This window comes from Orcinus orca, chromosome 17 (genome assembly GCF_937001465.1).
Source record: "Orcinus orca chromosome 17, mOrcOrc1.1, whole genome shotgun sequence".
In the NCBI taxonomy this organism is placed as follows: domain Eukaryota; kingdom Metazoa; phylum Chordata; class Mammalia; order Artiodactyla; family Delphinidae; genus Orcinus; species Orcinus orca.
The window spans coordinates 74,020,783-74,048,383 of record NC_064575.1 but is presented as its reverse complement, the minus strand read 5'-3'; the positions used below and the strand labels follow the sequence as shown (position 1 = coordinate 74,048,383).

The following is a 27,601-nucleotide window of genomic DNA, read 5'->3' as shown; positions in this document are numbered from 1 at the left end:
CTTTATGTACAAAAATTAGCTATGTATTCTTTTCTGCCACCACTTTCCAATTTTCACTTATTTCAACAAACGAAGATTTTTGGTGCAATAAGTAACTCTGTTAATGTGAAAATGCCTCCTCTGTGAGGGTTAAGCCTTGTAGACTCCATAATCTACATAAACTTAATTAGATCAACATCTAACTAAGAGTCCCACATTCAGCTTCCCTGTTGTCAGAACTTCTTCAGACTGAAGAGCCTGAAAGGGAGTTTTGCATGCTTTCCTGTCATCAACCTTCTTCTGGTAATCACTGTTCCTGTAGAGGCCCTGCTTTAGAGGGATTTGGAGTTTCATAACTGAGCTTCAGAAAAATTGCTCTAATAATAATGACGAAGATAATAGGGATGATGATGTAGACACTGATAATAACATACTCACTGACTCTTAGTTATGTGCCAGGCACATACTGAAGTGCCTTACATGCATCATCTCATTTAATCCTCAGTATTGTTGCAGAGCAGGTGCCATTTTTTCCCCCATTTAATAGATGAGCAAGTTTGTGAGACATATGTAACTTGCCCAGAGTCACCCAGCTCTGAGTTGCTGCAGCCGGGAATTCCACCCAAGACAGCTTGATTCTAAGACCTGAGTTTTTAACCATGGTGTTACAGTTTTTCTCTACCATAAGGGGAGGCAAACTTTTTATGTAAAAAGCCAGATAGTAAATATTTTAGGCTTTGTGAACCAAAGGGCAAAACTGAGGCTATGACGTAGGTAAAGGAGAGAAAATGAATTTCTACAAATTTTTCATTGATGAAACTCAGTATTTTATTTATGGACATTGAAATATGAATTTAATATACTTTTCATATACCAAGAAATATTATTATGCTTTAATATTTATTTATTTATTATTTTCAACCGTTAAGAGTGCAAAAACCATTCTTAGCTTGGAAACCATACAAAAGAAAGTGGAGTGGGAGAGTGAAATAGTTTGAAGACTGCTGTTTAGCTGGGATGTTCTTGGATAGGCAGTTGTAGATGGGAGTGAATAGGATGCTTAACCAACAATTAAAGGGAAATTGGTACCCTGGGATTTTGGCTGAGAAAACTGAAAGGATGCTGAATGTCAAGAAGGAAAACTCTAATCATGTTACCATTCAGCAGAAGTTTCTCTGGCACAACCTTCAGAAGCACTACCTATCCTTGCTTTGAGTAGTGAGGTTTCCATTTTGAATTTAGCACTGTGAAAAATTCTTAAGGGAGAGTGAACAGAATACTTGAAATTGGAACTTGTCTAGAAAATCTAGCATATGTTTGTTTAGCGGTAGGTTAAGTTTAGATGTTATAATTAGTTTGGAACTCTGCCCACTTCTCTCTCTTTCTGACTGTAACCCACTTGCTCAAGTAGAGGGAAGAAGAAAAAAAAAAAAGAGAGAGAACAAAGAAGAGATGAGAGAATAGCTGTACTTATGGCACATGTTTCCATTATTCCGTCTTCAGGAACTCTTAAGATTTCATCATATCCCTTGCGGAATTTATGTACTTACATAGTATTCTGGAATTCATCCAACTCTAGTGGAGGCTAGGTGATGGAGAGAAAGGACACTGAGAGGATATTCAGGACATGGCCTCATTTCCATCGGGCTGAGTGACCTTCAGCAGGTGACTAACTTCCTGGATCTCTGTGTCATCTTCTATAAAACAAGAGATGAGGGCTTCCCTGGTGGCACAGTGGTTAAGAATCCACCTGCCAATGCAGGGGGCACGGGTTCCAGCCCTCGTCTTGGAAGATCCCACATGCCACGGAGCAACTAAGCCCATGCACCACAACTACTGAGCCTGTGCTCTAGAGCCCACGAGCCACAACTACTGAGCCCGAGTGCCACAACTACTGAAGCCCACGCGCCTAGAGCCCATGCTCTGCAACAAGAGAAGCCACCCAATGAGAAGCCCGCGCACTGCAATGAAGAGTAGCCCTGCTCACTGCAACTAGAGAAAAGCCCGCGTGCAGCAACAAAGACCCAATGCAGCCCAAAATTTTAAATAATTAATTAATTAATTTAAAAAAAACAAGAGATGAGCTCAAAATGTGGTAATCCTTATGAACCGAGACTTTTGATTATCTCCAAATCAGGACTAGCAATTGCTTCTCTAGGAAAAATATTATGAGCAGTGAGTGCAAATAATGTAAGTGATCACATTTTGTCTTCCAACACTAAGGACACTCTTAAAATAAATTTACTTTGAAAGAGATAAGCTCTTGGAGTCCCTTGGGGACCCTGCATTAAATTTTAGGAGAGAATATGGGGCTCTTACAGTTAAGGCTCAATACCCAGTACATTAAACTAAATCAGAACACTGTAGTCAAGATCCAAATGGTACCAGCTGAACCTATGGTAAGAGGTAAGATGGCATAATAACAACCTGCAGATACTAAGGAATTTATATACATCACCAGGTAGCAGGCAGACCCTTGTAATTTCAGATTCTAAGAATAAGTTGAAGTTATAAAGAAGGACGTAGTCAAAAGACCTGGGATTGAGTCTTGGCTTTGCCCTTACTAGCTGTGTGAATTTGGGGAAGTTATCTAGTATACTGAGCCTCAGTTTCCCATTTTCAAGATGGAGATAATATTTATTGGTCAGTGTTATGGCTCAGACTTATCAATTCATTCATCTGTTCAGTGAGCATTGCTTAAGTTCCTTCTATGTGTAGATACTAAAGATAAAAACATATGTAGTACATGGTCGTGTTCCTCAAAAAGCTCATAGATGAGAACAAGGTGGTAAGACAGTAAGTATACATGAAGCAGCCTGCCAATGGTCCAAGCTGGGTTCTGTGAGAACAAAGAATAGGGATACCCTACCCTGCCTAAATAGAGTGAGGGACCCAGAAGAAATGTAAGGTCAGAACTGAATATTGATGGATGAGTGGGGATTAGCCAAGGCAAAAGGAGAAATTGTGTTCCAGGCAGAAGCAGCAGCATGAACAAAGGACTAGAGGGAAGAAGAAAGTGGAACATTTTGCAAACTCCTGGAAAGTGTAGTGAGAAGAGTTTTGGCAAACGAGGTGATTTCTGACACATGATTTAAAAGTTGTGTCATTTTTATTTAGTCCAGTTCTCAGCCAGGTGATTACGGCAACCACCAGTGACACTCATGTTGGTTGCATGTATCCTTGACATGATGTGATGAGAATGGCACTTCAGCTCTGTGATCTTCCTCCCCCAAACCCAAAATACCAGTGTAACTGTGAAAAAAGTTATAAGACAAACCCAAACTGAAGGGCAGTGTCTCTAACCAGTAGTCTTCGAAACGGTCAAGGTCATCAAAAACAAAGCAAGTCTGAGGAAACTGTTATTGGCCAGAGAAGGCTAAGGAGACCAGTTGACCAAATGTAATATGGTTTTCTGCATGGGATCCTGGAGCTGAACAAGGACATTAGGTAAAATTTAGTGGCATCCAAGTAAAATATAGTTTAATAATGATTACCAATCTTGGTTCCTTAGTTGTGACAAATGTACCATGGTTACAGAAGATGTTAGCAACTGGGGAAACTAGGTGAGGGATATATGGGAACTTCCAATATTATCTCTGCAACAAAAAGTAAACCTAAAATTATTCTAAAAATAAAAAGTTTGTTTTAAAAAATATACAGTATTCTCTCTATCAGTTAAGACATGTAAAAGCAAAGAACTCTCCAAGGCATATTATTGATACTATCTTTGAGCACATTTCACAACCTTATTGTTATCTGGGAGGAACCTCCAAGTCTCCTTTCAATATAAGCTGTGCTAAGAAAAACGGATATTTGTGAGATCAGCTCTCATTAAGCCTTATTTGAAGGTCAAAGAGAAACGGAGCAAATTAGAAAGAGGTCCTTGGATTTAAGATTCTTGCAAACTCTTTTTATCTGACACAACTTGATGTGATCATGTTGCAATCTTTCTTCTGACATCTTGGAATCTAGGAAAAGGGTAATAGAGTCCAGTGCTTTGCAATTATCCTTAGAGACCCCATCCTATAATTGGGGGGAAAGATTCTGTCACACAGTTGAGGAAGACAAATGATCTACAGTGGTCAAGCTTGGGGGTTCCCTGGTGGCCTAGTGGTTAGGATTCCGGGCTTCCACTGCTGTGGCCCGGGTTCAATCCCTGGTCCAGGGAACTGAGATCCTGCAAGCTGCACTGCGGGGCTAAAACCAAAAAAGACAAAAAACACCCCCCGCCACCCCGCAAAAGAATCCAATTTTTACCGTGGGCAAGCTAAAGGCAGCATGGTGGGATGGAGGACCCTGACAGGAGAGAGAACAGGCATGGGTTGTAGGCATGGCTTGGCAGACCACTGCTCTGCCTCCTCATCTACATTATAAAATTAGGACTTTGGAGTAGGTTTTTTTTTTAATTTTTAAAAAATATATATTTTTGATGTGGCACATATATACAATGGAATATTACTCAGCCATAAAAAGGAACGAAATTGAGTCATTTGTTGAGACGTGGATGGATATAGAGACTGTCAAACAGAATGAAGTAAGTCAGAAAGAGAAAAACAAATATCGTATATTAACGCATGTATGTGGAACCTAGAAAAATGGTACAGATGAACCGGCAGGGCAGAAGTTGAGACACAGATGTAGAGAACAAACGTATGGACACCAAGGGGAGAAAACAATGGTGGGGTGGGGATGGTGGTGTGCTAAATTGGGCGATTGGGATTGACATGTATACACTGATGTGTATAAAATTGATGACTAATAAAAACCTGCAGTGTAAACAAACAAGCAAACAAACAAAACAACTAATACTAAACTTTCTTTGGGTTATTTGTATGGATATATGTTAATATAAATGTTTCAGACATTACATGAAATTTCTAAAAATCTTATATGTTCTGGTATAATGTTATAAGTCATAATTCTAGTTATTACTTTAAAATGTATATCTCAGAAATAACTAAATTTCCTTGTCAATTGCATTATTATGAACTTTCATCAAATCTTTAACCGTGGTCATTTTAAAGTCTTTTGTCATTTACAGACAGTTCTGGGTGTACTCTTATGCTTTTGCAAAAATGTTCCTATAAAAGGGTTTCATCTTCAAGGAATTCATGGAAAAGACTCTGACAAGTACAGGTTTCTGGTAACTGACTATACTGCTGAACTGAATGAATAAGCATTTTCAGAACTCTAATGGAAAACTCATGAACTCATAAAAGTGGTAACAAAAGATCAAGATGGAAAAAAAAATTAATTACATGGGACTGAGTGAACTGATGAGGATGATTATAATTTTTGTGACTTTCCGTTTGAATAAAAAAAAATCCCACAAAGACTCAGAGGCAAAAAATAATATGAATCAATTTTCACTGCAAAGTAAAGGAACTGTTACAGTGGAGGATTACTGGACTGAATGTCAATATTATGACATAGTGTGAGTGTGTTTCATGTCTGGTAATTGCAATCATTGTTGTTTTTGTTGTGGTCATCCATTTACAATGCTTGGTGTCAGTTTATTTATCTCTTGTAAAAATAAAATACAGTGTGTCTGTGTGGAAAAAAAAAAAAAGACTCCCTTAGTGAACACAATTTATAACTAAAGCCAGGCACAGTTAAGCATCAATTCTACTAATTCCTGTGTAAATAGATGTATGCATTAAGATATCTTTTTTTATAGAAATTAAGACATAAAGGGCTTTATTATAAGAGAAATATACAATATTTTTATTCCAAAAAATATTCATTTTTGGCTGCATTGGGTCTTCGTTGCTGCGCGCAGCCTTTCTCTAGTTGGCGAGTGGGGCCTATTCTTTGTTGCGGTGCTCAGGCTTCTCATTGCGGTGGCTTCTCTTGTTGCGGAGCACGGGCTCTAGGTGTGTGCGCTTCAGTAGTTGTGGCTCACAAGCTCTAGAGCCCTGGCTCAGTAGTTGCGGCACACGGGCTTAGATGCTCCACGGCATGTGGGATCTTCCCAGACCACGGCTCGAACCCGTGTCCCCTGCGTTGGCAGGCGGATTTAACCAGTGTGCCACCAGGGAAGTCCCTGGAGTAGTTTCTTTTCTCCTAGCCCTAATATTCTAAGATTCATTTTCTAGACAGTTGAAAACATGTTCAGGAGCATGGCATCTTTTTTCACAAGACTGAATATTTGTAGAGCCAAGAGGAATTTCTAAACCCTGATTTAACACAACTACCTATATTTTGAAAGGCAATATATTTTTCAAACTAATGAGTTTGGATGGTTCAACTTAATGTGGCATATTTTTCACAGAATTAACCAATCTACTCATCTTTTCTTTTGGTTTTGCTTGTATTAGCTGAGGTAGTTCTAGGGAAAGTTTGTTTCTTTTTTTCCTTTCCAGAGTTTTCCTTTCAATGTATGCATTTCTTGGAGTGTTCCTTTTGCCGGAATGCTGAGCACAGACAGGCAGGTCTCCCCTGCTTCTCCCTTCCCCTCAGGATATAGCTACAGGCCTGATGGAAAGATTACTAGACCAGACCTGAATGTCTCAAGAGACCTGGAATTTAGCCCTGACTCTCCCACTAATTTCCAGTGAGGCCCTAGGCAATGACTTTTTTTCTCTGAGTATCAATTTCCTTATCTATATAGTCAAGAATGAATTATATCCTCTCCAGGGCTCCTCCTGGATACAGATACTTGTCTTATTCCAGAGGATCCTAAGAAGGAAGGGGGAAGGCTTTACTCTTTTATTCATTCTGTCAGTCATTTCCTTAATCATATATTGATTTCATTCTTCACACACTCAAATATGTAGAGGGATCCATTTTTAGTTAGTTCCTAGATACCATCAAGAAGCTCATGTTTAAGTAGAAAAAACAAAGAAGAACATTATAATTCAGTGTAATAAAAGTATACAGAAGGTGCTAAGTTGCCCAGAGGAGGAATAAACGAGCTCCACCAGGGAACACCAGACGCTCTTCCACTTCAGAGTCTTTGAACTTGCTGTTCCCTTGTTCTGAAATACTCTTCCCCCAGACATACTCATGGCTTGCTCTGTAGCCTGACCCAGTTTTCTGCTCAGAATTCCTCCTTAGGTGAAGATTTCCTCAACTACCCCATCCCTCTCTTATTGTGCTTCATTTTTTTCAACTTACTTCATTATATCACATATTTAGTTGTTTATTTACCATCTGTTCATCCATTAGTTGTAAACTCCCAGGAGGGCAGGAGCTTCTTTCCGGTTGACCATAATATCTCCAGCACTAGGTCTGTGTCTCGTGAATATTTGTTAAATGCTAAATGAATGAATGAATGCTGAGTGATGCACAAAAGCTTCCTGGAGAAGGTAGGTGGTGGTGATTCAGGTGAACAAGTGAAAGCATGAACAGGCATTACCAAAGCAAAGGCACAGTGAGAACAGGAATTCTAGATAGAAGAAACATATGAGCAGAAGCCTGTAGGGATGAGGAAACTGGGATTGCTACCCAAATGGCAAATAGTTTGGTGCTGCTGAAGTTTAGGATGAGATGGTGACGCGAGCGGCTAGCCATGAGGCTGGAGATGTCAGCAGATGGATCACCTATGGCTGTGTATGCCAAGCAAGGAAGGGGGGGAACTGGGTAACGGTGAGGAGCCATTGAAAAAACCCAGTCAGAAGGGGGTAGAATCCCTGTATCTTCTCAAACCATGTTATGGCTTTTCCTTCAAATCCTGACCAACTCCAGCCCCCTTCTATTGACATTCCTTTGAACTGGGGTTTTTCAAGCATTTTTGACTATGAACCTCAGTAAGAAATAAATTAAACATGATGTCCCAGTTCAAAGATAAATTGTTAGATGATAGGTAGGTGAATAGATATATAGATAGATAGACAGATATTTAATACAACTACAAGCAATCTATTCTATTCTACTCTAATTAATTTTTAAAGTATTAGCTGCTCTCGCTAAACTGATTTCTCTACCCACTGTTTTCAAATGCACCTGTAACTGGATCATGATATAAACATACATACACATGATATAAACAAATATATATATTAACATCTTTATTGGAGTATAATTGCTTTACAGTGGTGTGTTTCTGCTTTATAACAAAGTGAATCAGCTATGCATATACATATATCCCCATATCCCCTCCCTCTTGTGTCTCCCTCCCACCCTCCCTATCCCACCCCTGTAGGTGGTCAGAAAGCACCGAGCTGATCTCCCTGTGCTATGCGGCTGCTTCCTACTAGCTATCTATTCTACATTTGGTAGTGTATATACATCCATGCCACCTCTCACTTTGTCCCAGCTTACCCTTCCCCCTCCCCGTGTCTTCAAGTCCATTCTCTACGTCTGCATCTTTATTCCTGTCCTGCCCCTAGGTTCTTCAGAACCATTTTATTTTTTTAGATTCCATATATATTTGTTAGCATACGGTATTTGTTTTTCTCTTTCTGACTTACTTAACTCTGCATGACAGACTCTAGGTCCATCCACCTCACTACAAATAACTCAATTTCATTTCTTTTTATGGCTGAGTAATATTCCATTGTATATATGTGCCACATCTTCTTTATCCATTCATCTGTCAATTGACATTTAGGTTGCTTCCATGTCCTGGTTATTGTAAGTAGAGCTGCAATGAACATTGTGTTACATGACTCTTTTTGAATTATGGTTTTCTCAGGGTATGTGCCCAGTAGTGGGATTGCTGGGTCCTATGGTAGTTCTATTTTTAGTTTTTTAGGGAACCTCCGTACTGTTCTCCATAGTGGCTGTATCAATTTACCTTCCCACCAACAGTGCGAGAGGGTTCCCTTTTCTCCACACCCTCTCCACCATTTATTGTTTGTAGATTTTTTGATGATGGCCATTTTGACCTGTGTGATGTGATACCTCATTGCAGTTTTGATTTGCATTTCTCTAATGATTAGTGATGTTGAGCATCTTTTCATATGTTTGTTGGCAATCTGTATATCTTCTTTGGAGAAATGTCTGTTTAGGTCTTCTGCCTATTTTTGGATTGGGTTGTTTGTTTTTTTTGATATTGAGCTGCATGAGCTGCTTGTAAATTTTGGAGATTAATCCTCTGTCAGTTGCTTCATTTGCAAATATTTTCTCCCATTCTGAAGGTTGTCTTTTCATCCTCTTTATCATTTCTTTGCTGTGCAAAAGCTTTTAAGTTTCATTAGGTCCCATTTGTTTATTCTTGTTTTTATTTCCATTACAGTAGGAGGTGGGTCAAAAAGGATCTTGCTGTAATTTATGTTATATAGTGTTCTGCCTGTGTTTTCCTCTAAGAGTTTTATAATGTCTGGCCTTACATTTAGGTCTTTAATCCATTTTGAGTTTATTTTTGTGTATGGTGTTAGGGAGTGTTCTAATTTCATTCTTTTACATGTAGCTGTCCAGTTTTCCCAGCACCACTTAATTGAAAATGCTGTCTTTTCTCCATTGTATATTCTTGCCTCCTTCATCAAAGATAAGGTGACCATATGTGCATGGGTTTATCTCTGGGCTTTCTATCCTGTTCCACTGATTTACATTTCTGTTTTTATGCCAGTACCATACTGTCTTGATTACTGTAGCTTTGCAATATAGTCTGAAGTCCAGGAGCCTGATTCCTCCAGCTCTGTTTTTCTTTCTCAAGATTGCTTTGGCTATTCAGGATCTTTTGTGTTTCCATACAAATTTTGAAATTTTTTGTTCTAGTTCTGTGAAAAATGCCAGTGGTAGTTTGATAGGGATTGCATTGAATCTATAGATTGCTTTGAGTAGTATAGTCATTTTCACAATGTTGATTCTTCCAATCCAAGAGCATGGTATATCTCTCCATCTGTTTGTATCATCTTTAATTTCTTTCATCAGTGTCTTACGATTTTCTGCATACAGGTCTTTCGTCTCCTTTGGTAGGTTTATTCCTCGGTATTTTCTTCTTTTTGTTGCAGTGGTAAATGGGAGTGTTTCCTTAATTTCTCTTTCAGATGTTTCATCATTAGTGTATAGGAATGCAAGAGATTTCTGGGCAATAATTTTGTATCCTGCTATTTTACCAAATTCATTGATTAGCTCTAGTAGTTTTCCGGTAGCATCTTTAGGATTCTCTATCTGTAATATGATGTCATCTGCAAACAGTGACAGCTTTACTTCTTCTTTTCCAATTTGTATTCCTTTTATTTCTTTTTCTTCTCTGATTGCTGTGGCTAAAACTTCCAAAATTATGTTGAATAATAGTGGTGAGCGTGGACAACTTTGTCTTGTTCCTGATCTTAGTGGAAATGGTTTCAGTTTTTCACCATTGAGAATGATGTTGGCTGTGGGTTTGTCATATATGGCCTGTATTATGTTGAGGTAAGTTCCCTCTATGCCTACTTTCTGGAGGGTTTTTATTGTAAATGGGCGTTGAATATTTTCAGAAGCTTTTCTGTATCTATTGAGATGATCATATGGTTTTTCTCCTTCAATTTGTTAATATGGTGTATCATGCTGATTGATTTGTGTATATTGAAGAACTCTTGCATTCCTGGGATAAACCCCAGTTGATCATGGTGTATGATCATGGTGTATGATCCTTTTAATGTGCTGTTATATTCTGTTTGCTAGTATTTTGTGGAGGATTTTTGCATCTATGTTCATCAGTGATATTGGCCTGTAGTTTTCTTTTTTTATGACATCTTTTTCTGGTTTTGGTATCAGCGTGATGGTGGCCTTGTAGAATGAGTTTGGGAGTGTTCCTCCCTCTGCTATATATTGGAAGAGTTTGAGAAGGATAGGTGTTAGCTCTTCTCTAAATGTTTGATAGAAGGATAGGTGTTAGCTCTTCTCTAAATGTTTGATAGAATTTGCCATCTGGTCCTGGGGTTTTGTTTGTTGGAAGATTTTTAATCACAGTCTCAATTTCCGTGCGTTTGATTGCTCTGTTTATACTTTCTATTTCTTCCTGGTTCAGTATCAGAAGGTTGTGCTCTTCTAAGAATTTGTCCATTTCTTCCAGGTTCTCCATTTTATTGGCATAGAGTTGCTTGTAGTAATCTCTCATGATCCTTTGTATATCTGCAGTGTCAGTTGTTACTTCTCCTTTTTTATTTCTAATTCTATTGATTTGAGTCTTTCCCCTTTTTTCTTTGATGAGTCTGGCTAATGGTTTATCAATTTTATCTTCTGAAAGCACCAGATTTTATTTTTATTGATCTTTGCTATTGTTTCCTTCATTTCTTTTTCATTTATTTTTGATCTGATCTTTATGATTTCTTTCCTTCTGCTAACTTTGGGTTTTTTTTGTCCTTCTTTCTCTAATTGCTTTAGGTGTAAAGGTTGGTTGTCTATTTGAGATGTTTCTTGTTTCTTGAGGTAGGGTTGTATTGCTATAAACTTCCCTCTTAGAACTGCTTTTGCTGAATCCCATAGGTTTTGGGTCATCGTGTTTTCATTGTCATTTGTTTCTAGGTATTTTTTGATTTTCTCTTTGATTTCTTCAGTGATCTCATGGTTATTTAGTGGTGTATTGTTTAGCCTCCATGTGTTTGTATTTTTTACAGAGTTTTTCCTGTAATTGATGTCTAGTCTCATAGCACTGTGGTCCGAAAAGGTACTTGATACGCTTTCAATTTTCTTAAATTTACCCAGGCTTGATTTATGACCCAAGATATGATCTATCCTGGAGAATGTTCCATGAGCACTTGAGAAGAAAGTGTATTCTGTTGTTTTTGGATGGAATGTCCTATAAATATCAATTAAGTCCATCTTGTTTAATGTATCATTTAAAGCTTGTGTTTCCTTATTTATTTCCATTTTGGATGATCTGTCCATTGTTGAAAGTGGGGTGTTAAAGTCCCCTACTATGATTGTGTTACTGTTGATTTTCCCTTTTATGGCTGTTAGCATTTGCCTATGTATTGACGTGCTCCTATGTTGGGTGCATAAATATTTACAATTGTTATATCTCTTCTTGGATTGATCCCTTGATCATTATGTGGTGTCCTTCTTTGTCTCTTGTAATAGTCTTTATTTTAAAGTCTATTTTTTCTGATATGAGAATTGCTACTCCAGCTTCCTTTTGATTTCCATTGCATGGAATATCTTTTTCCATCCCGTCACTTTCAGTCTGTATGTGTCCCTAGGTCAGAAGTGGGTCTCTTGTAGACAGCATATATATGGGTCTTGTTTTTGTATCCATTCAGCCAGTCTGTGTCTTTTGGTTGGAGCATTTAATCCATTTACATTTAAGGTATTTATCGATATGTATGTTCCTATTCCCATTTTCTTAATTGTTTTGGGTTTGTTATTGTAGGTCTTTTCCTTCTCTTGTGTTTCCTGCCTAGAGAAGTTCCTTTAGCATTTGTTGTAAAGCTGGTTTGGTGGTGCTGAATTCTCTTAGCTTTTGCTCATCTGTAAAGTTTTTGATTTCCCCATCAAATGTGAATGAGATCCTTGCTGGGTAGGGTAATCTTGGTTGTAGGTTTTTCCGTTTCATCACTTTAAATATGTCCTGCCACACCCTTCTGGCTTGCAGAGTTTCTGCTGAAAGATCAAGTGTTAACCTTAAGGGGGTTCTCTTGTATGTTATTTGTTGTTTTTCCCTTGCTGCTTTTAATAATTTTTCTTTGTATTTAATTCTTGCCAGTTTGATTAATATGTGTCTTGGCGTGTTTCTCCTTGCATTTATCCTGTATGGGACTCTCTGCACTTCCTGGAATTGATTGACTATTTCCTTTCCCATATTAGGGAAGTTTTCAACTATAATCTCTTCATATATTTTCTCAGTCCCTTTCTTTTTCTCTTCTTCTTCTGGGACCCCTATAATTCGAATATTGGTGCGTTTAATATTGTCCCAGAGGTCTCTGAGACTGTCCTCAATTCTTTTCATTCTTTTTCCTTTATTCTGCTCTGCTGTACTTATTTCCACTATTTTATCTTCCAGGTCACTTATCCGTTCTTCTGCCTCAGTTATTCTGCTATCTATTCCTTCTAGACAATTTTTAATTTCATTTATTGTGCTGTTCATCATTGTTTGTTTGCTCTTTATTTCTTCTAGGTCCTTGTTAAACGTTACTTGTATTTTGTCTAATCGATTTCCAAGATTTTGGATCATCTTTACTATCATTACTGTGAATTCCTTTTCAGGTAGACTGCCTATTTCCTCTTCATTTGTTTGGTCTGGTGGGTTTTTACCTTGCTCCTTCATCTGCTGTGTGTTTCTCTGTCTTCTCATTTTGCTTCACTTACTGTGTTTGGGGTCTCCTTTTCGCAGGGTGCAATTTCGTAGTTCCCGTTATTTTTGGTGTCTGCCTCCAGTGGCTAAGGTTGGTTCAGTGGGATGTGTATGCTTCCTGGTGGATGGAACTGGTACCTGTGTTCTGGTGGATGAGGCTGGATCTTGTCTTTCTGGTGGGCAGGACTGTGTCCGGTGGTGTGTTTTGGGGTGTCTCTGACCTTATTATGATTTTAGGCAGCCTCTGTGCTAATGGGTGGGGTGTGTTCCTGTCTTGCTAGTTGTTTGGCATAGGGTGTCCAGCACTGTAGCTTGCTGGTCATTAAGTGGAGCTGGGTCTTGGTGTTGAGATGGAGATCTCTGGGAGAGCTTTTGCCGTTTGATATTACATGGAGCTGGGAGGTCTCTGGTGGACCAGTGTCCTGAACTCGGCTCTTCCACCTCAGAGGCACAGGCCTGAAACCCAGCCGGAGCACCAGGTCCCTGTCAACCACACAGCTCAGAAGAAAAGGGAGAAAATAAGAAAGAAAGAAAGAAAAATAAAATAATGTTATTAAAATTAAAAAATTATTAAAAATTTAAAAAGTAATTTAAAAAAAGAAAGAAAGAAAGAAGAGAGCAACCAAACCAAACAACAAATCCACCGATGACAGCAAGTGCTGAAAACTATACTAACAAAAAAAAAGAACCCCCCAAAAATGGAAACACAGAACCCTAGGACAAATGGTAAAAGCAAAGCTGTACAGAGAAAATCACACAAAGAAGCATACACATACACACACACAAAATGAGAAAGAAAAGAAAGAAATATAAATCTATGCATAAGATGAAAAAAAAACGAAAACAGCCACCAAATTAATAAAGAAATCTACCAATGATAATAAACTCTAAATACTAAACTAAGATAAACATAAAACCAGAAACAAATTAGGTGCAGAAAGCAAACCCCAAGTCTACAGTTGCTCCCAAAGTCCACCGCCTCAATTTTAGGATGATTTGTTGTCTATTCAGGTATTCCAGAGATGCAGGGTACATCAAGTTGAATGTGGAGATTTAATCTGGTGCTCCTGAGGCTGCTGGGAGAGATTTCCCTTTCTCTTCTTTGTTCGCTCACCTCCTGGGATTCAGCTTTTGACTTGGCCTTGCCTCTGCGTGTAGCTCACCTGAGGGCATCTGTTCCCTGCCCAGATAGGATGGGGTTAAAGGAGCAGCTGATTTGGGGGCTCTGGCTCACTCAGGCTGGGGGGAGGGAGGGGTACGGAATGCGGGGTGAGCCTGTGGTGGTAGAGGCAGGTTCTCCCGGGGAAGTTGTCCCTGGATCACAGGACCCTGGCAATGGCGGGCTGTGTGGGCTCCTGGGAGGGCAGGTGTGGATAGTGACCTGTGCTTGCACACAGACTTCTTGGTTGCTGCAGCAGCAGCCTTAGCATTTCATGCCCGTCTCTGGGGTCCGAGCTGTTAGCCGCGGCTCGCGCCCATCTCTGGAGCTTATTAAGGCGGTGCTCTGAATCCCCATTCCTCACGCACCCCAAAACAATGGTCTCTTGCCTCTTAGGCAGGTCCAGACTTTTTCCCGGTCTCCCTCCTGGCCAGCTGTGGTGCACTAGCCCCCTTCAGGCTGTGTTCACACCACCAACCCCAGTCCTCTCCCTGCGATCTGACCTCCGAAGCCCGAGCCTCAGCTCCCAGCCCCCGCCGTCCCGGTGGGTGAGCAGACAAGCCTCTCGGGCTGGTGAGTGCCGGTCGGCACCGATCCTCTGTGCGGGAATCTCTCGCTTTGCCCTCTGCACTCCTATTGCTGCGCTCTCCTCCGTGGCTGTGAAGCTTTCCTCCTCCCCCTGCCCTGCCCCCTGCAATCTCCGCCAGTGAAGGGCTTTCTAGTGTGTGGAAACATTTCCTCCTTCACGGCTCCCTCCCAGAGGTGCAGGTCCCGTCCCTATTCTTTTGTCTCTGTTTTTTCTTTTTTCTTTTGCCCTACCCAGGTACGTGGTGTGTTTCTTGCCTTTTGGGAGGTGTGAGGTCTTCTGCCAGTGTTCAGTAGGTGTTCTGTAGTAGTTGTTCCACATGTAGATGTGTTTCTGATGTATTTGTGGGGAGGAAGGTGATCTCCACGGCTTACTCCTCCGCCATCTTGAAGGTCCTCCCATATATATATATATATATATTTATTTAAACTGAGGATTACATTCAAGAAAATCTGAGCCATACTGCTTTATGATCCAAGGCCCAGGCCCAGACATTTCTGCATCAGAGAGCACACCCCAGGCAAATGGCCTTTGACCCTAAGATCACTCAGATTCCATGCTGGGAGAATTCTGTGATGAAAAGCTGGGAGGCCAGTTAATTGCCCTTGCCTTCAGCAGCCAAAGCTCAAGGAGTGGGCTGCCTTGTGATAGTGTGCTCCTGAGCATGCCAATAGCAGTTGCCTTTCAAAGCATAGATGTATTAAATGCGTTCTTAAAATGACCTGATTCCTGGCAGGAAGCCCCAGGGGATGTGCAAGAATTTCTTGTGAAGATCATCATTGTTGATATCGGTCGTCCTGGAGAAAAGGCATTTAGTAGACTTGCATTTGTCTGGCATGGTTGGAGTCTGCCTGGTTTATGGGTTGTTGCAGGAAGATGGATTTTTGAAATAAATCTTTGCCTACAGCAACCAGAGGACTTCCAGGTCACCTTTAGTAAGGGAGTAGGCAGCGTACTGATGGGAAAGAGCATAGCATTGTGAATTTGAAGACCTGGGATTGAGTCTAAGACTGTCTTCCTTGGTGGCCATGGGCAAGTCATCTAACTTTTTCAGACTCAATTTCCTTACAGATAAAACAGGAGTAACGATACCTTTCCGTGACTTCACAGAGGCATCTTAGGGATAAAAACAATAACATATGTCAAAGTGCTTTGCAATATCCCAAACTTTTATACAAATGGTAACGGTTTGTATTGAACGTCAATGATGATAATTAAGAAATGCCTTCCAAACAATAATAAAACTACCATTTTACAAATGAGGAAACAGAGATTAAAAACTTGACAAATGAAACAGCTGTAAGTGATGATGCCAAAATTCAAACCCAGGCCATTCTGGTTTTAAAGTCCTTGCTGGGAACCACTATGTTGGAAAATATGCATTTCAGAGAACATATGGACTCCAAGGCTGCATGCTTCTTGATGGAGAGGTATTGCTGCCTGTCTCTTACTTCTGGCAGTGGCTGGTAGAGAGAACACACTGTGTTAGTTGAAAATAAATATCCTCACTTGTCCTCCTCTTCCTCTTTCTTTTCGGGATTGTTAAATTATTGTTGTAATTTTTTGGATGCAAAAATTACTCTGTTAGCCCACATAGCTCACTGTCTTATTTGGAGTAGCAAATAAACAAGCAAAGGCTGGGCTAACTTCAGGAATAAAATTTGTTCAGGTTGAAAAATATATAATTAACCAAATGCCTGTTTTGTTCATTTTCAGATATGCGCACCAACAGGGAGCACAAGCCATCAGGAAGTCACACAGCAAAGGCTCACACTACAATTGAGTTTTAGCACTGCTAAAATGAACTTGAAGACTGAAATTGTTGTCCAGCTTAGTTGAGCTCAGTTTAGGACAAGCTCATTTGGAATTTCCCGCCTTTTCTGTAGAAGATCCAGCAAGGTAGAGATTATAGCTTCATAAGTCAGACTTTTACCTGTATTTATTATGCACATACTATAGGGAAAGTCACTAGAGCCGTCCCTCGGTATATATAAGGTGTATTGGTTCCAGGACCCCCCATGCCCCCTCAGGCACTGAAATCTGAGGATACCACAAGTCCCTTGTATAAAATGATGTAGTATTTGCATATACCTAATCATATCCTCCCATGTACTTGAAATCATCTCTATGTTACTTCTAATACCTAATACAATGTAAATGCTATATAAATAGTTGCTAGTATGCAGCAAATTCAAGTTTTGCTTTTGGAACTTTCTGGAATTTTTTTTTTTCTAATATTTTCTATCTGCAGTTGGTTGAACCTGCCCATGGGGAACCCATGAATACGGAAGGTCCACTTTATAGGAGTCTTCTAGGGCTGCCATAATGAAGTACCACAGACAAAGTGGCTTAAACAACAGAAATTTATTTTCTCTTGATTCTAAATCAAAGTTCATGTGTCTGCAGGGTTGATTTTTTTCTGAATGCTTTTCTCCTTGGCTTGCACGTAACTCTTCTATTTTTTCACATAGTCTTCCCTTTGTGTGTCTGTGTCCTAATCTCCTCTCCTTATAAGGACACCAGACAGATTGGATTAGGGCCTACCCTAGTTACCTCATTTAACCTTGATTATCTGTTTAAAGACCCTAACTCCAAATATAATCACATTCTGAGTTACTGGGGTTTAGGACTTCAACATATGAATTTGGAGGTGGGTTGAGGGGACAGGGACACATAGTTCAGCCCATTATAATCACAAAGTGGGACAAAATAAAAATAGCAGTTAGATCTCCAAATGACACTTCCAAGCTTTAGTAAAAATCTTGGGACCTAGAAATGAAAGGGAGACAAACAAAATTCTTTAAGATTGTGTATTTTTCACTTTCAGCTAAGGAATTTATTTTAATTCCTTTCATGCTTCTGTTGTTAAACAAAGTCCCTTTCACATTTGGGAATTGCAGGTTATTTCCCAAGGAAAGGGGTTATTTGGTGACATTAGTGACATGTAGATTCTCGCTTCATTCTGTGAGAACCACTCAATGCACAGATACATGCACTTCTCACATGAGCCATGGAGGAGGAAGAGAAATATTTCACCATCAGAGGGAAAGCTACCAGCAGTCAGATTGATTTTGTGTTCTTCTAGAGCCTTTTGGGTGCAGAGTTGAAGGCAGGACCTTGTGGTGGCCTCAGATAAAGCTTGTGCTTGTGGGTAGGACCTCTACCCAAACTAACGTGATACCCACCACTCTGTCTAGATACATTGTCTGAGAACGCTCTTCAGACTTGTCATCTGACTCAGCCTGCATTCTTGTCTCCCCAATAGTTACACCATTTCCTTTCTTCATTTGTCTTTCTTTATTGAGGTTTATTGAGGTATAATTTACATACAGTAAAATTCACCCCTTATTTTAGGTGTATAGTTTGAAGGGTTTTGAAAAATGTGTGCATTATGTACTTGCACCACACTTGAGATACAGATGATTTCTTCCCACCCCTGAAATATCTCTTTACTCCTTTGCATTCTTTCTTAAATGTTTAAATAGAATTCAAAAGTGAAACCATCTGGGCCAACTGGTAAGGATGCAACTTGGAATTCAACTTCTTTAATAGATAATAGGCTATTCAAGTTATCTACTTCTCTTTAGTTAGCTCTGCAAGTTTGTGTCTTTCAAGGCATTGGTTTATTTATCATCACATTTATTGGAATAAAGTTGTTTAAAATGTTCCCTTACTATCCTTTTCGTGTCTTTTGGAGCTGTAATGATGCTCCCTCTTTCACTTCTGCTATTGGTTGTTTGTGTCCTCTCTTTTTTATTTGATCAATCTGATTAGAGGTTTATCAATTTTATTGATAAAAACTGCATTGAGCACATAAGATAACACAAGAGCAAGCAGATGAGACAATTTTAAATGTTTGCTTTATAATCCCAGGATGCTCTTCAAACAAATGATTGCTGAAGTGTGAAGGAACACTAGTAAGAAATTTGGTTTCAAAAATGAACCACCAGGGCTTCCCTGGTGGTGCAGTGGTTGAGAGTCCGCCTGCCGATGCAGGGGACGCGGGTTCGTGCCCCGGTCCGGGAAGATCCCACATGCCGCAGAGCGGCTGGTCCCGTGAGCCACGGCCGCTGAGCCTGCGCGTCCAGAGCCTGTGCTCTGCAACTGGAGAGGCCACGGCAGTGAGAGGCCTGCGTACCAAAAAAAAAAAAAAAAAAAGAACCACCAGTCATGGCAATGATGATGATTATAATTATCTTAATAAATAAGATTTTGTGTTTAATATAGTCAGTCTTTATGGTTAGTGGTTTCTGTGGATTATATCACAACTATTTTAATTCGATATTATAAAAATGAGACAATAAGTACCCTAAACTTATGTTAAACACACAAACTATCTACATGTTTCATACGCTTTCCATTCATGGTTACTCTTTTTGCAGGAGGATACAGGCAGGCAGCATTTATTGATGGGGTGTAGAACAGTGGTATTGCTATACGATTAGGTAATATCTTACTCAAGCATCAAGGTAGAAAAATAGCAAATGAGCTGAAAACCAATTAATGGTCCACAATCCCTTTTCTTAAACTGTGTGGTCAGATGTGTCCTGAAACTCAGAATTTTCATATTTTATAAAGGTAGTAAGGTACATGTGTTCTCACTTAATTAACACCTTTGGTGGGAATCTGGGGCAGCATCTCGTAATCAAACACACTGGAAAAACAATGACTATAAATAACCTCACAGAATTTGCTGCCAAATGAGTTACTCCAAAATGCTGTCTTTCAAAGACTTTTTTGGATTTTGAGTCTGAAGATAAGAAAGGACTATAAACATACATGGTCAAATAGCCCATGAAAACTATTCTAAATCTCCCATAAAAAATGGTATATTGGTTTTGTGATAGTGTCCCAACTTTCCACTGGAAAGATGGCTTTCCTGGAGGAACAGCCAATTGTTCCTCCAGGGTAGAACAGATTGCTATTGCTTTAGTCGAGCACCAGATGAAGTAATTGGTTTGCATTAGGGGCCCATTTTGAATGAAAATTATGCTTTCTCTCTTTACTTTTTGTCCAAGCTCATATAGTTGAATTTGGAGAGATTAAATCAATGTATGTTTGATACAACTGAACTACAGAGTACTTGCTTGAACAGTTTTACATGTGCCAACAGGAATAGACAAGAATAAAAATAAACACCAGTGCCGAACTACAGCCTTCCGAAACAGCAACACATTTATAAGAAGTTAAAGTATATGCATAGAGATGGCAGAAGATGATGTATTCTGAGGTCTGCACAGAAGCAAGTTAATGTGGCAACACAAGCTAATGAATTGGTGGTATCCAATGTGTTAATACTTCTCTGTGTGAAGTTTTGTACTGCAATTTAAAAAATAATCCAAATATATTTTAAAAATGAAATCTGTATCAAATTCCATAATAGTTTGTCTCCATGATTTATTCTAGATGCAGACAAAAACATAGCAACAATAATAAAAATAACATATTGATCATAATTAACATTTCTTGAATACTTACTATATGCCAAATACTGTTTTATGTGCTTAAGACATTAACTCATTTAACATTCATTTATTCTTTCAATAAATAATTACTGAGCATTTGCTTTGTATTAAGCATTGCTTTAGGTCAGTGATAAGTAGGAGAGATTTTGCCTTCCAGGGGATATTTGGCAATATTTAGAGACATCGTGCTTATTATAACTGAGGAAGTGCTATTGGCATCTGATGGGTAAAGGCCAAGGACGCTGCTAAACATCCTACAATGTGGGACAGCACTTACAACAAAGAGTTATCCTGCCCCAAATGTTTGTTAGTAGTGCTGAGGTTGAGAAACCCTGTTCTGGTTGACAGAGATACAAGATAGACAAAATGGCTGCCTTCTTCATTTTGTGTGTTGCAGTGAAGAGAAACAAACCATTTAAAAAGTAAATATCAATTATCTTAGAAGGTAGTGAAGGTTTTCTATTACAAAGGAAAAAAAAAACTGGGGGAAAAGGATGGGGGTGTGTGTGTGTGTGTGTGTGTGTGTGTGTGTGTGAGATTGGCTGCAGGGTGGGGAGTTGGACATTTAAATAGTGTTTAGGGAAGACCTTGCCTAAGAGATGACTTGGGAGGAAAGTCTTGCAGGTGAGGGAGCATGTATGTGGATACCTGGGGAAGAGTTACTTTCAGGCAGAGGGAACTGCAAGAGGAAAGAACCCAGGCAGGAAAAAAAAAAAAAAAAGCATAGCGAGGAACAGCAAGGAGACCACTGTGACCTGAGGAGAGCATAGGAGGGGATGCAAAGTTAGAGAGATGAGGGAGGGACATTGTTTAGAGTTTGTAGACTAGACGAGTGTAAGGATCTAAGTTTACTCTGAGTGAGAAGGGAAGCCATGGCAAGATTTTTTTTTTTAAACTAGATAAATAATATTTTAATACAGTCTTTTTAAATCAAAATTATTCAAAGTATTATGATGAACAAAATATCAAAGTTTTATTTTTTTTAGTTTTTATTTTTTTCAAAATTTTAAAGATAGTATTGACAATGCTGTACTGAATGATACTGGAACCCAAGGCAAAAGGAAAAATGGAAGCCCCTATGTACAGTTGACCCTTGAACAACACAGGGGTTAGGTGCACTGACCTTCCAGATAGTAGAAAATCTGCGTGTAACTTTACAGTGGACCCTCCCTATTGGTGGTTTCAACCAACCATGGATGGTGTAGTACTGTAGCATTTACTATTGAAAAAAACTTTGGCAGCATTTTGAGCTAAGGAGTGTCATGAGCTGATTTATGTTTCTAAAGGATCCTGCTGACCACTGCATTGAGAACTGACCAAGGACAGAAACAAAGAGACCATTAAGTAGTCATGGCAACGGTCCATGAGCTTGTAGTGGCTTAAACAAGGATTCTAGCAGTTACAGGTGAGAGGTGGTTGGATTCTGGACATGTTTTTCAAGGTTGAGGTAACAGAATTTTGTGAATGCATATGAGATATCGGGGAAGAGTCAAGAAAGTTGACGTTTTTGTTTGCTTCTTTGTAAACTGAGCCCCTAGAAGAATGGGATTGTCATTTACTGAAATGGAGAAGGCTAGGGTAGGAGTAGTTTGAGGAGGAGATCCGAATCATCATGTTTAATTTGGATGAGAAGTTTTTAATTTGAGGAGTCTATTCAAGCTTTCAACTGGAGATGTCCAAAAACTTGTAACCACTCTGTGAAATAGATACTACCATTAGTCCCATTTTGGAATTGAGGAATCAGGAATAAAAAGGTTCAGTAACTTGTCTAAGATCACCCAGCTATTAAGTGATATCATCAGCCTAGATTCTGATGATACAACCTGACATCTTGCTGAAAAAAATCTCATCAGCCCCTTTCTCCTGGGATGGCACCTCTTGGTCTCCATTTCGATGGATGAACTTGACCAGCTGTTAGAGAGAGAAATTCTGTGCCCTGAAGTGAGGTCTTGAGATAGAGCCTTTTATGCAGTTGGTACCTGAAAATTAAGCTGCTTTCTTTGCCAACTTTTTCTTTGAATCATGTGCTAAAACCAACCACAATGTAAAACCTAAAGAAAAGATGGGGATTCTGCAGTTGCAGGCAGCTTAGAAAATGATCCTTTATTGGGCATCTACATTAGAAAGACCACTGACTCTGGGGGTTCCACAGATAAACCTGCATTAAAATACAGCCTCTGTCACTCACTAGATGTGATTTCCTGGGACTAAAATGTAACTTTTCTAAGTCTGTCTTGAGCAAGTAGATAACGCATATGGGAGCAGTATCTCTGTGGTACGTCCACGTACCCCAGTGGCTTTTTCACCCCAAGGGTTAGGCTTATACCTGATCAGCCCGGTGAAGAGGTCCATTCTTCACTGCTTTAGTGGCCGTAGAGTCTGTATGGTTTTGCTACGTTTTTGTTTATTGTCTGTTCCCCACTCTAGAAAGTATGCTTACTGAGGGGGCAGGGGTTTGTCTGCTATGTTTACTGTTCAGGACAGTGCCTGGCACATAGTAGGTGCTCACTGAATATCTTTTGAATAAAGAAATGAATAATCCTCACTGTAATCATCCCTGGGAGCTTGGCTCTATTTTTAACCCCATTTTACAGATGTGGAAACCAAGTCTTAGAGAAATGGAGCAGGGTACCCAGAGCTACCCAGCAGCAGGAGGCAGGACCTAGTCACATGATATGAAATAGATGTAGAGTTTAGAAAATCCACCACTGAGTGTATCAGCAGTAGCAGAGTCTAATAATTAAGTCTTTCTGAGTTCAATGCCCAGCTCTGTTTGACCTCTCTGCATCGTAATTCCATCCATAAGTGGGAGATGACAATAATACACCTACATTATAGAGTTTCTGTGAGGATTGAATGAGTTAATACAAATACAGTGCCATGTAACAAATGCTATTATGACTATTAGATAATATTAATATATTTTGTTCTTTAACTTATAACACATATACACCTTGCTCCCATCTTCCACCTCAACCTTCACATTTTCCAACTGTGTCCAAACTTGAGCAAGGTATTTGCTTATATATATATTTAGCTAATTTGTGCATGTGTCTTAAATTACCCATTATGTAAATGGCTTTGGTTTAGGAAGCAGAATATGCTGGGATATGGTTAATGGGAAACTGTTTTGTGCAACTTAGAAAACAGAAGAATCATAACAGAATCCTCTGGGGAGATAGTCTGATAAAGGTGTAACCAATACATTTTCAGGTTTTTATTTTTAAATAATAACCAGTCACTAATGCAGTAATGGCTAAGAGCAGAACATTGATTTCCCTACGGCAAGGTGGATTGTGTTTTCCTGCTACATTGCCAGCTATCATCTTTGATATTAAGCTGCCTCCCTTCAATCTAATATCTGTCAATCTGGCTTTCAAGAAAGACACTTCAAAACAGTGTGGAGGCTTTGTCATTTTTGTGGATGGGTGATAGAAGATAGTTTTGCATGTGTGCTTTTTTTGGTAGGAGCCATTTACTTTTTAGCAGAGCTAGAATCTAACCTGATATGAAGCCCTGTGCAGTTGAATTCCTTAGCAGACTGGCAAGGCTCTTAAATTCTTTTAAAGAGAAGGCTCTTGGAGTTGGCTGTTTTTCAGGTGCCCTCTGATGCTTTAGGCAGAACTGCTGTTTGATCTATGCAAATCTTCCTCTAGCCTGGAAGTACTGGCCCCTCTCTGCTGAGGGGGAATAGCATTGTTCAGTGTAACTAGATCACAGTAGAACAGATCCTTGAGGAAACTTAAAAAAATCAAAACCAAAGTCTTATTACTGAGCTTTTCCCAACATCTTCTTTTCCAAAAAAACTAACGAAAAACAAACAAACAAAAAACAACCTTAACTTGATGTGTAACAGATATCAGAGGAGATTATTAGTTAAGCCTAAGTGAAAAATTCTTCTGCGCATTTATTCATTCATTCATTTACTCACTTATTCATTTAACATTATTTATCATGGACTCACTATATGTTGGGTATTTTGCTAGGTGACAGAGGGGTGAGGTGGCTATACAATTTATTAACAAAATAAAAAAAAAACACTTTCTATCCTTATTTTCTTTATGAAATCTGATATTTCAAAGCAGATGTCCCCCAAAAAGCCTCTTGTTTCTATTTAACAACCCATATTAAGCATCTTAATACGCAAAGAATTGTGTGCAAGAATTGTGCTAAGCACTGTGAATATATGAATGTGACCCTCAAGTCCTAATAAGGAGAAACATAGTGTATGTATTCAAAGCTATTCTCCAGTAGTTTTATGATCTGTGGTAGGCAGAATTCTAAAGTGCCTCTTCCCCAGATGTTCAGTCCTAATTCCCAAGAATGTGAATATGATGAGATATCACACTCATGATTATGTTACATTTTATGGTAGAAGGTTTTTGTGGTGTAGTTAAGGTTACTAATCAGTTGACTTTGGGTAAATCAAAAGAATGATTGTTCTGGTGGACCTAATCTAATCACTTTAAAAGCAGAATTGTCTTTAGCTGATAGTAGAAGGAGGAATAGATTTGGTATAAGGGAGGTTGTTGAGATGGAGGGGGCTACAGGGCAAGGACCTAAAAGTAGCCTCGAGATGCTAAGAGTGGTACCTTGCCGACAGCCAGCCAGAAAACGGGGACCTCAGTCCTACAACTCAAGGAATTTAATTGTCAGCAACATGAATGAGCTTTGAAGCAAATTCTTCCCGAGTCACCAGTTGACACTTGTTCTCAGCCTTGTGAAACCCTAAACAAAGAATCCAGCTGAGCCTGGCTAGACTGCTGCCCTCTAGAACTGTGCGATTATAAATGGTGTTGTTTTCAGCAACTAAGTTTGTGATCGTTTTTACACAGCAATTAATATATATATTATATATAAAATATATATATATAATATATATTATATATATAATATATATATTATATATATAATATATATATATAAAATCCTTGGTTATTTTCATAGATACTTTGTAGTTAAGATATCTTAACACTTGAGTGGATGCTAAGTGATCTATATAGTTTTTTATGACTGATAATAAAATTACCTTCTTATATTTGCACAAACCCATTTACATAGTACTTTTACATATGATTTTCTCATTTGATTTTCACAGCTTGTGAGGAATCATTGTCTCCATGTTAAAGATGAAGAAACTGAGAATGGGACATAATATGACTTGCCAACTAATCATCCTAAGTGGTAAGAGTGGTATTTGAACTCAGGCCCTGGCAATCCCATTTTACTTGGGCATAATCATCAGAAAGTTGATAGGTTACCCCATATAGGCTCTTTTTTATCTTGCTTTCTCTTCATTCCTTCTAACGTCATCATCATTGTTGTCATCAGTAGTGAGGGCATTCTCCTCTTTCTGCTTGTTTACTAAATGTTCATTAACTAAATAATGGCACTTAAAACAATTTTTTTAAGTCAAAACATTTATTGAGTATCTGTTATGTACCATGGTACTTGCTGTCCAACAAGGCAAACAAAATGACAAGTGTCCTCTTGTTTATATACATGATATTGAGTCTGAGAAATAGTCACCAAGGGGATGCACTTCTGATGCACGTGAAATATATAAAAAAGTAGAAATAGACTTCTTCTTCTACAGCTGGCTCACGAAATAAAACAATCCAGCAATCTTTTCTCTGCTCCTCTGGAAAAATTTTTTCCCAGTTTTATTGAGATATAATTGACATATAACATTATAGATATATTGTATTGTGTGTATATATTTGTACATATATAACAATTGTTACAGTTACATAGTTAATTTTTTTCCTGTGATGAGAAATTGCAACACAGTTGCAATTTTTCCCCCCTGTGAGGAGAACTTTTAAGATCTATTCCCTTAACAACTTTCAAATATACAATGCAGTGTAGTTGACTATAGTCACCATGCTGTACATTAGATCCCTAGACTTTATTTCTCTTATAACTGGAGGATTGTACCTTTCGATCACCTTCACCCATTTACCCCATTCTCCCATTCCCTCCCTCCTCCAGCCTCTGACAACTACCAATCTGTTCTCTGTTTCTGTGGACTTGGGGTATTTTAGATTACAGATATAAGTGAGATCACACAGCATTTGTCTTTCTCTGACTTATTTCACTTAGCATAACTAAAGTCCATCCATGTTGTCATGAAAGTCAGGATTTTCTTCCTTTTATGGCTAATATTCCACGGTGTGTGTATGTGTATGTGTGATATTGAGTATATATATCACGTTTTCTTTATCTGTTCATCCATTAATGGACACTTAGGTTGTCTTCATGTGTCAGCTATTGTAAATAATGCTGCAATGAACATGGGGGAGGGTGCAGATATCTCTTTAAGACAGTGATTTCATTTCCTGTGGATATGTAAAAATTTTCAGTTTCTGTATGACCTTGTTCTTTTTTCTGCCAGAATATTTCTTTGGGGGAAGTATTCCTATTTCCAGATTTTTCTTTCAGAAAAATGGTCAGGGTAATTTCACTTGTGCTGGAGAGACTGGAATCTGGGAGAGCATAAGGTGAATTTCCAGGTTGTAATCCTACCAGTTTCCTAAACCGGTAACCTGCCTCCCCCTGCCCCTGCCCCCCAGCCCCCCTCCCACCCCACCAACCCCCCGAGAATGGTGGGGCAGTGAGCAGGTCTTGGGAAGGCCAAAAAACCTGCACTCACTCTCCCACACGAGACTGCCTTTTGTCCCTTTGAATCAATACAGCTTCCTGGGGAGCCTATCTGATTGAGACCAGAGAGCCAAGCCACTCTCAACATAGGGCAGAACACCCACCACCCTAAGCTCTAGTCCCTCGTTGTGTTTTTCTTTCTGTTTTTAATTTTTTTTCCTTGATGGGCAGTTTTTGGGTAGGAAGAAATAAAGTCCAGTAGTAAATTAAATTTGAAATCTGGCTTGAACAGTTATTCAGCTATACTTATTGTCATCTAATCAGACAGTTTGGGGTTAAAGTGGCCAGGCCTAACCAATCTTATAGAGTCTGCTGCAAACTGCCCCTGTACCAACTGTTGCCGTGGGAATGGGATCATGTGGGGGTGGACATGCCCCCACCGAAGAACATTCTGTGCATAGACCACACTCAAAGGATCTCTGCTGGCAATTAACGGGAAGGCTCAACAAGGGCATTCTGTGACCAGGGTCAGCTCTGGAAGGCCTGTTTAGGAGGAGCTTGTGGGCTGCAATCTGTTGGGACTCATCTTGAAGCCGATTCTGTGTGGCCTGCCCACTGATTGCACTTAGATTACAGGAATATCTGGGGTAGGT

The 27,601-nt window shown here is 39.2% G+C and overlaps 1 protein-coding gene across 2 annotated transcripts in view; it reads left to right on the top strand.

Moving 5' to 3' along the window:
* The window catches only part of LRATD2 (LRAT domain containing 2), a 413,939-nt gene that overhangs the window by 75,233 nt on the left and 311,105 nt on the right, over positions 1–27,601 (top strand). For both annotated transcript variants that reach the window (XR_007472592.1, XR_007472591.1), the window contains 2 exons: positions 16,600–16,782; positions 25,447–25,532. The gene's annotated coding sequence lies outside the window, so the exon portion shown is untranslated. The remainder of the gene's footprint in view (positions 1–16,599; positions 16,783–25,446; positions 25,533–27,601) is intronic.